Source organism: Mastomys coucha, unplaced genomic scaffold (assembly GCF_008632895.1).
Source record: "Mastomys coucha isolate ucsf_1 unplaced genomic scaffold, UCSF_Mcou_1 pScaffold6, whole genome shotgun sequence".
Classification (NCBI taxonomy): domain Eukaryota; kingdom Metazoa; phylum Chordata; class Mammalia; order Rodentia; family Muridae; genus Mastomys; species Mastomys coucha.
Genome location: NW_022196912.1, coordinates 97,493,486 through 97,503,621, shown reverse-complemented (window position 1 = coordinate 97,503,621; position 10,136 = coordinate 97,493,486). Strand labels below are relative to the sequence as shown.

General features: G+C 46.0%; 1 non-coding gene across 1 annotated transcript; it reads right to left on the bottom strand.

The window, feature by feature from the left end:
- Positions 1–1,260: 1,260 nt before the first annotated feature.
- On the bottom strand, positions 1,261–1,403 carry LOC116081310. Its single transcript, XR_004114813.1, has one exon. It is a non-coding gene; the product is annotated as a small nucleolar RNA SNORA48 (small nucleolar RNA).
- Between the last annotated feature and the right edge of the window lie 8,733 nt (positions 1,404–10,136).

Here is a 10,136-nt window from a genome sequence, read left to right as displayed (position 1 = left end):
ATTGGATCCTCATCGGGACTCCTCACGGTTAGAGTGTTGTTGCCTTGTGTCATAGAAGTCCTGCAGCTTTAGAACAGCAGGACTGGCCCTTTCACACATCTCAACCATTTGCAGATGATTCAGATTTTGGGGTGAGCTATCTCAGAGCTGGACCTGGGCCTGAATGATAGTAGAGCTGGCAGTCCACTGGCAGATGTGATTATCCACACCACCAGGGCAAGCTCTCCAGCACTGCTCTAGCGAGGCCACCCAGTGCTTCCATCAGCAGCAGGCTGGGTCAGCTCTGCTCTCATGCCTTCTGGATGAACTCACCTGCATCCACACTTCCATAGCCAACTCCACTGCACTGCCCAGGTGAGGTACAGGGCCCACTCTCCCAAGTGCTGCAGATGGTGAGGGGCAGGGATGGGGAGAGCATCACCCCACACCCTTGCCAACAAGTGGTGGGATCCCTCACTCTCGTCCTCAGGGCTGGCTCACCTGCACCCCCTTGACCAGGACGAGCACTACTCTGCTGCCCAGGAAAGGCACAGGGCCCACTCTTCCAAGTGCTGTAGCTAATGAGGGGCAGGGATAACTTTCCCAGCCTCATGGACCTGTGGGCAGCTTTCCTGACTGCCAGAGGTAGTGGTGGGGACATCACCTCTGTACCTGTGCCACCCCACGGCAGATGAAGGGCAGGCTCAGCTCTCCTAAACTCATGCTCTCAGGGCTCTCTCTCTCTCTGAAGAGCTGCCAGTGGTGAGAGATGGGGCCAGCTCTCTGGAGTACCACATCCAGGGAGGAGCAGGGTCAGTTCTGCACAGCCCCTAGACAATCTTGTGGTTTGCCTCGGCTGTCCTCGGACATTCCCATGTTCTCAACACTGACCCCTGCCACTGCATAGCCACAAACTCAGACATGGCCCTCAGTGGTAACTTGGACTGGCACCTCACCATAGCTGCAGGTGGCAGGGCTGGCCACTCATAACTGGCTACTTGTCTCCACCTTTGAGTCACCAGTTCCATCTCTTCATAATGCTCAAGCTGCTCCACTTCTCTTTCTCTCCCATCTATCTACCACATGCTCACACATTGTGGTGGCTTCCGCTGCAGGCTGGCCACTCGGGCGACAACCTTCATCCACACTGCAGGGCATATAGAGTATTGGTAAGCAAGGGTGTATTGCCCGCCTGTGACGTGCACTGGTCTGCAGGTCTCTCTGTCTTTCTCCTTCTGTGCTGTGCTGCTGGATTTATTTGATTTGACTTGAATTTGATTTGTATGAGTCCTAGGCATAAGTCAGCTTTGTCCACCAAGCCAGGCATCAAGCTAGGATGAACAAAGGCCTGCCGTCTGCTCTGCCCCTGACTGATAGAAGAACACCATTACCAACAAGGTGTCTCTTGGCTCATTGCTGGGGAGTCCACAATCACTTCATAGGTGAGGCCTGAGCTGCAGAGAGAGGAGATTCTACCTTAAAAGGTAGCTAGATTTCTGACTCTTTAGTGGAACCAAGCATCTTAACTTGCTGAGATCTAACAGATTTTGTAACTTACTTAAGTCAAAAGATGTCTGTTTTGACTTTTTCCAGCCCCGTCGGGCCATAGTGATGTGGCCGGCCAGTATGGGCACTAGAGTGGTAATGTGCTCCTGCGGGGCTGGAGAGTTTGCCGGGTGATTCTTTTTTGTAATATTTCCGGCAACAGTTGTTGTTGCTTTAAATCTCAGAGTGACTAAGAAAACCTGAGGCTTTCCGGTCTCTATAAGTCAGGAGAGGCAGGCATCTCGAGTGAGCGTGAGGCAGGACTTGGGCTACGTCTTGGAGAGTCAATTGATTTTGTTCAGTGCACTCGTTCTGTAAGATCCCACCCCATAAAGTCATCCAAGCAGCCCTGAATAGACAAAAGCGTCACTATAGCGACTCCCATGCTAGGGATCTGGTTTAAAGTGTCTCCCAAAGGTTCATGTGTTACAAGCTTACCCTTTAGAGTGGGTAATACTGAGAGTTGGTGCAACATTTAAGAGGTAGGACCCAGTAGGAGCTCTGTGAGTAAACCGCCATGTTCTCAAAAGGGACTGTGGAACACCAGGCGCTCTGGCTTCCTGCTTGGCTGTCTGATCTTGCTCTCCTGAGCCCCTCCTCCCCCAACACTCCCTTCCCCCCATGAGGTCCTCCCCCAACGCTGAGCTGGTGTGGCATCCTGCCCTTGGCTCTCCCAGATGGTGAGAGACATAAATGACCTCATTCTTATGAAGTTAGCCTGCCTATGTTACTTTGTCCCGAGGATGAAAACTGAGCAATACCGTAACCAACCAGAGCGGCCTGCTTCATGCGTCTCAGACCCCATGGGGCTGATTCCGTCCGCGGTCTGAAGGGTGCCGCTCTGCCTTTGCACAGTTTTCTCCTTTGCAAGGAAAGAGCCATTTTTCTTGGCCCTTTAAAGTACCTGCTCCACGCCTAGGCATGGGTTACATCTGCTTCTTATCCCAGCATTCAAGAAGCTGAGCCAGGAGGATTGTAAGTTCAAGACTAGCATGAACTTCGTAATGAGTTCAACACAGCTTAGGTTCCACAATGAAAAAATTTTGCCTCGATTTTTAAAATTAAAAAAATAATAGTTGAAAAGATGAGTCATTAGGAATATATCTGCCCATACTGAAGTTTGAACTACTTCTAAATTCTTTTTTTTAACCTTTTAGTCAAAAGTTAAGAACCAAGCCTTTTCTTTCCTTCTGGTTTCCTTTCATCAGAATGAGTTTTCAAATCGAGAACCCTGGGACCTTTCTCTCTCCCCTTCCCCAATTACAAAGCTTCCATTCCAGCCGCATTAGACATTACCTTGGTTTATTTATTGTCTTTGCCCTCCAACTACATGCCCCACTCATATCCTGAGGGAACGCTGGGACCTCTGTGTTCATATCTCTATTAGCTTTTTAAGTCTCCCTTCACCAGAGATACTTGTAGTGCAATAACTCAATTATTTCAAGGGAGATTGGAAAAGAAAATGCTAGCAGCAAAGACAATTTCATTTGTGTGAAGTGCAGACGGTGCAACTGGCTTGGAAGTTTTATAAGGAGAGCGCACACTAGGACAGTGGTTCTCAGCCTTCCTGGTGCTGCGACACATCCCTCTTAATACAGTTCCTATGTCATGGTGACCCCCCAACCATAAAATTATTTTCATTGCTACTTCATAACTGTAATTTTGCTACTGTTATAAATCATAATGTAAATATCTATGTTTTCCAACGGTCTTAGACAAACCCTGTGAAGGGGTCAGTCATGCTTCCTCTGAGGGTTGGAGACCCGCAAGTTGAGAACCACTGATCTAGGGGTTGTTTGAAATGGAAACCTACCTGAAAGGCTGTAGGCACTGCATTCCTTCTCACCACAGTACAGGAGTGGGTTACAGCAAGCTGTGAAACCAAAGATCAGACTCAGATCCCAGGCAGCTTTTATCAGGGCTTAGTTATTTACACGCTAATTGCAATTCCTGAAATGCAAAGCCACAAAGCCAGCCTGAGAAAACTGCACCTGTTAAATGTGGCGAAAAGCCTTTGCTTTGCACATATAGTACTCAATCCTGGCAGCCGTTTTCAGCTTTTGATAAGGCAATGATACTTCCACATTTAAAAAAACAAGTAATATGGTTATTAATTTATTTATCTGTGTGTGACCTCGCCTTTCACCATGAGTCAAGGATAGAACTTATGCGGTCAGTTTGCCAGCAAGCATCTTCACCCTCTGAACCATCTTGCCAGCCCCAATGATTCCTCTTAATGCTATTATAAGAAACAGGTTGTGAGGATGAACAGCAGCTGCCACTTGATGCCAGGAAAAAAAAAAACCTAAGGAATCAAGAGTGTAGACAACTAGAGAGTACAAGCCCCATCTAGTGGGGAGAGTGGGAACCACGCGGGGGCACTGGTTTGTATGACCAGTTACTTCATTTGTGTATGATCACACACACACACCACACACACACACACACACACAGTTCTTGTTTGGAAACAGTGTCTCACTATAGAATCCAGGCTGGCCTCGAACTTGCAATCCTCCTGCTTCAGCCTCCCAAATGCTGGGATTGCAGGCATATACCACCCCATCTGGCTATAGCCAGATTTGGGGTTTTGTTTGTTTGTGTGTTTGTTTGTTTTTGGGTTTTTTTTTTTTTGGTTTTTGTTTTGTTTTGCTGTGTTGTGTTATCAAGAACTAGATATTTGTATGTATCCACCTGGCTACTAGATATTGTTTCTTTTGGTCGTTGTCAATTTTTTAACACTGAAGGTGAGCTAGCACCAACTCCAGGTAGGTTTCCTCAAAGTAGCACAAGATTGAAACATTTGCTATTCACAAGTGTTTAGAAATTGTGTCCTGCTCAGCTGAATATTTGCATACATAAAGTCACTAAAGAGTTTACAATGGATTTGAAACATATACTTCTCTGGTTTGATTTCTGTTGCTGGTCAGGAGGGGCTGTCCTGAGTTCAAAAATACTCTACAAAAATAAATACGTAGGGCTGGCGAGATGGCTCAGCGGGTAAAGAGCACTGACTGCTCTTCCAAAGGTCCTGAGTTTGGATCCCAGCAAACACATGGTAGCTCACAACCACTTGTAATGAGATCGGACGCCCTCTTCTGGTGCGTCTGAAGACAGCTACAGCGTATTACGCTGGAGCAAGCAGGGCTGTCCTGAGTTCAATTCCCAGCAACCACATGATGGCTCACGGACATCTGTACAGCTACAGTGTACTCATACACATAAAATAAATAAATCTTTAATAAATAAATAATTAATTAAAATACAAAGTGAAATGTTGTGGTCTTAGAAATGTTTGATTAAAATGTTTCTCCCATAAGAGCAGGAACAGAACGAGGCTGGCTATGTACTTCCTGGTAATCAGCTTTCAGAGGTGGGCACTGGGGACCACCCTATAAGGTAATTGGCATTTGGAGGGTATCTCTCCAAGATGCAAGGAGAGGAGTGTTGTTAGCAGCTACTTGGGAAAACTGTCCAAAGACTGACCATGAGGCCAAAGGAAAACATTATGGGCTTGAAATCACCTCTAGAGTGATGTTGGAATCAGAGATCACAGAACACTAGGGCCCAAGATACCCACAGAGAGTGCCAACAGCTGCCCCTCACAGTCTAGGACAAAAGGGGAAGTTCAGGAAACAGCAAGCAAGCAGAGTGAGCAAGCTGCCACACTTGTGGATGTCAAAGAGAGGCTATTGCATTGAGAACTTGAGTATTCAGTGGACATCTTGAGAGACTGCTAGTTGCCAGCAAGTCTTTCTCCACAGCCTTGCACTACAGCAGTTTCTCTGTCGGGTTGGTGTCAGACTCACCTTTAACCATGGAAGTTTCAGACTCACATAAAAAAGGGAGCGAATGGACAGACTCACCACTGCTTTCCGAGAACAGAGTTGGGGCCACTGGGACACTCTGTACATTTTGTACTTAAACTATCTAAGATATTGGATGCTGTAGTCTGCCTACTGGATAAGAACACATTGAGCTTATGATTCTAATTTTAAAAGATTATTTAAGTATAGATTGTGGGCCCTGGGGATCGATCAGAGACACTACCCTGGCAAAGCCAAAGACCTGGACCCAACCTAAAGACACAGGACCCATCCCTGATCAAGCTCAAACAAACATACACACACACACACACACACACACACATACAAGAGAGAGAAAATTAGATTGGTTTTTAAGCAGATATGTCATGTATTAAGAGAATTTTATAAATTTACTGGCAAAGTTTGATCAGCACTGATAATCTTGTTAGGCTTATTGAAGTTAATTATTATTATTATTATTATTATTATTATTATTATTATTATATGCAATGTTTAAGGACTTATAAAGGTTGTTTTACTCAAATGTTTTAATCAAAATGAAAGAGTATATGTTTATAAGACACAAAAGATTTGACATAATTTTATTCACTCAGTTAAGGATTAATACATAACAAAATAAGACATAAATTTTTAAACATTTAGGAAAAACTAGGTTTGCTGATATGTAACTTTGGTAAGTCAATTATTTTAAAATCTCAGTTTAGCTCTCGGGATGGCAGAATGGTGATTCCAAGTAGGCATGGTGACCTTAGATAAGTCATTCTATCTTGCTGGTGTTTTCAAGTTTTTAAAGCAAAGAATGCGTCCCAGCAGTGACCGAAGGCTCTCTCAGACCTAACATTCTAGAGTTCCCACACTGCTGGTCAGCTTGCTATCCATTTGACAAGACTGCTGATTTGACAGGCTGCTGGGGCAGGCTGCCCCACCTTGATAAGAGTCCTGCTTGGCGCGTCTCCAGGGACCCTTTTAGTTGATGGCTTTTGATCACATCCTACTTGCTTGTTTATTTTGAAGCCTTAAGAAAACGCTTCCTTCCGAAAACCCAGCTAGGACAGCAGGACATGCTGTAAACAGGGAAAAGTCTGCCTCTTATGCCCCGGAAAGGTCAAAAGAAGAGCTGCACTTGACTTAGACCTTGGAGCTGAAAGCCAGTTTCTTGTTTTGGCTTATCTATACAATGTCAAATGTCTGGATGGGACAAGCAATTCCGTTCCTAAATCTGTCCTATAAAAGAAGCTGTGTTGGATGCTTTAAAAAGACCCCTAGAACCTCACAGAGATGCTTGCCTTTGATGCAAGTTGCCAGCTAAACCAGGTGCTCCAAGAGTCGGGACCGGCTACTGGCCCAGTGTGTCGGAGAGGGCATTACCACTCGCTGGCGGCATCTCCCACTTCTTTGGGTGTTCCTCCCATCTGTCGTTGGTTGTTTCCTTTCCTGTCACCAGTCCCCTCACTTATGTTGCCATCTCCTTGTGTTTGCTCTGGGCTGGTCTCAGAGAAACCTAACTCTTGAGAGCAGCTCGCTCTGATTCCAGACTTCGGGGTCAGCGCCCTCTAGCGGCAGGCAGTGATGTTCTGAGGAGGCTTGGAAGATACTCTGAGCTCTACTGTCTCCAAAAACAAGGTTGCACTTGCCATTAAGGCCAGCACTCCGCAGGCTGATGCAAGCAGATCTCTGTGAGTTCAAGGCCAGCCTGGTCTACAGAGAAAGCTTCAGGATAGTCAGGGCTACATAGAGAGGCCTGTCTCAAACAAACCAAAAATAAGTAAATGAAAGTAATAATGCCTACTTCATGTATTAGCTTTGATGATGTCTATTAATCATTAGCATGGATCATGGCATAAAATAGGAACTCAGTAGGTGGCACCCATGGATAACTTCTATTAGAAATTATTAAGATTGAAAGACCTTCAACACCTATGTAAAATGTCCATCAAAAATGCCAATGGGAGGAGCCAGGTTATCAGACCCTAGTTAGATGCTAGTTAGTCACTGATGGGCTTCCTGGAGAGAAGAGATAGGGGAAGGGTCGCTGGATCTTTATTAGTCAGCTTTTCTATCCAGAAAGCAGAGATCGTGGTAATGTTGGCTTTGTAGAGTTAACCTGAAACAGAAATGAGGTGATGACGTAAAATGTTCCTTGTAGACATTGGCATACTGACTAAAATGTGTATTCCCTGAGCCCTGCCGGCTTTCTAATGTCACCCACACCCCATATCCAGCTTGTGCTGGCTGGAGGAGCACCTGTTGAATGGATGAATCATTGTTCTAGCATTGTCGCTTTTCCTTTTGGAACATTAAAGCAAAAGAACCCATTTCCTTTTTTTGTTTGTTTGTTTTGTTTTGTTGGGTTTTGGTTTTGGGGTTTATTTTGTTTGTTTTTTTATTTTTTTTTTTTCAAGACAGGGTTTCTCTGTATAGCCCTGGCTGTCCTGGAACTCACTCTGTAGGTCAGGCTGGTCTCGAACTCAGAAATCCGCCTGTCTCTGCCTCCCAAGTGCTGGGATTAAAGGCATACACCACCACTGCCCGGCTAAGAATCCATTTCCTGATAGAACAGACAGCATAGTGGCACAGACAAGATGCTGTTTGAATCCTAGAGCACGTGGGGGTTCTGCCTCACAGAATGAAGTCTCAGAACATGGGTAGAAAGGTGAACTGTAGCTGGCAAACACCACAAGGTAGATGAAGACGCTGGCAGAGAGCTGGGTGTCTGTGTCCCGGGTGGCCAGAATGGGAGGCCTTTCTTAACATCTCTTTTCAGGTTGAGCCAGGATTCTTGACTTTATAAAAGAAAAGAATTTCTGGATAAGTCAGTAAAATCCAGAGCTGCAGTTTTAAGAAGAGATTTGTTTCGTTTTGGTTTGATGTTTGAGACAAGGTCTCACTATGTATCTCTGGCTGGCCTGGAACTCACTCTGTAGACCAGTCTAACCTCAAACTCAGAGATCTACCTGCCTCTGCCTCCTGAGTGCTGGGATTAAAGGCCTGTACATTCCTGGCTAAGAAGAGACTTTTTTAAAAAGGGGATGGGAAGATGGCTCAGTGGGTAAGAGCACTTGCTGTGTATACATGAGGACTGAAGTTCAAATTCCAATTCCTGCCTCAAGAAGTCAGGCAAGGTGGCCCTTGCACCTGTAATCCAGCATTTTAGAGAGCTGAGATTGGAAGATCACTGGGGCTTGCTGGTTGCCAGTCTAGCTCCAGCTTCAGTGAGAGACCCTCTCAAGAGGTGGTAGCTACCTTCCTCCTCCAGCTTCGTGAGTGTGTGTGTGTGTGTGTGCGTGTGTGTGTGTGTGTGTGTGTAGAGTTAACAAAATTCACTGTAAAGGCTACCTACCCAGAGATTATTCCTTCTATATAGAGATATTTTACATAAGAATGTTAAAATAGAAATGAACCATAGACTGGCTGGCCAGTGAGCTCCAAAACTCCCCTGCCCCGTCTCATCTCTGTCCCCTGCTCCCCAGCATTGAGGTTACAGACCTGAAGCACCTCCCCTGGCTTTTTATCTTAGTGCTTAGGATGGACCCCAGGGCCGCATTTACACAAGCTCATTCCCCACTGAGCCCTGGAATTCTCCCAGCCCTGGAACCCCTGCCTCTCAGCAGCCAAGCCCTTAACAGACCAGAGACTGAAGGGCTACTTCCCACTTCTGTGTCCCTTCAAGTTTCCCTATCTTTCTATCCTGCCTCAGCTTCACTGAAAGCTAGAAAGGCAGAGCTAGCCGGAACAGGAGCCAGGCTCAACCCTTCCTCCCATCTGTGTCTACTGTATGGAAGCAGAGGGAGGACTCGGAGAATCACAGGTGGATGTCAGTAACCACTGAGGTCAAACAGTTGGCCTTGTTTGTTCTGAAGTTAGCTCTCAAAGTAAACCTCTGTTTATGTTTTAACTGGAGGCTGCAATGACTGTGTCCTTGTGGAAATGCCATAGAGCAACATTTCTCAACCTGTGTGTCATGACCCCCATGGAGGCTCACACATCTATCACTTACATTATGATCCATAACACTAGCAAAATTACATTTTTGAAGTAGCAACAAAGTAATTTTGTGGTTGGGGCTCACTATAGTGCGAGGAACTGCATTAAAGGACCGCAGCATTAGGACCATCCTTGCTCTGAAACAGCTGTGTCATCACTGAGCAGCATAATCTTTTGAGATCACCATCTTATATGCAGCCCAACATTGAGCAATACATTATTATGCAGTCCACAGCTGTGCTTAATGTGTGTGTACGTGTAGTATATGCATATGCACATGTTCATGTGTGTGCATGCATGTGGAGGTCAGAGATCAATGCCCAGGTGCCATCCTCTATCCCTCTCCACCTGCATGAGAGAGGCTGTCTCTCACTAACCCTGGAGCTTACCAAGCTGGCAAGACTAGCTGGCCATCGATCCAAGGATCCCCCTGGCATTGTCTCCCAAGGACTGAGTATAGGCACATGCCAGCATGCCTGGCTTTTCTTGAAGCATCCTCAGATTTGAACTCACATCCTCATGGTTGCATGGCAAACACTTTACTGACTGAGCCTTCTCCATCTCCCCAGACCCACATTTTTAAATCAGGATACTTCTCCTCTAAATCTAAATCTCCAACCTCTGAAAACTCTGGACACCCCAAACCCTGAATGCAACAATGGGGTGCGGATATGTTAGAAGGGAGGTGTGGGGGGGGAGATGCACTCAGTCCACACCCAACCGGTGTGAGTCTTTGCCTACTGGGCTTCATGAGCAGCCCATTTCTCCAGACAGCCCACAGGTTGACCAGCTGACCCAACACTG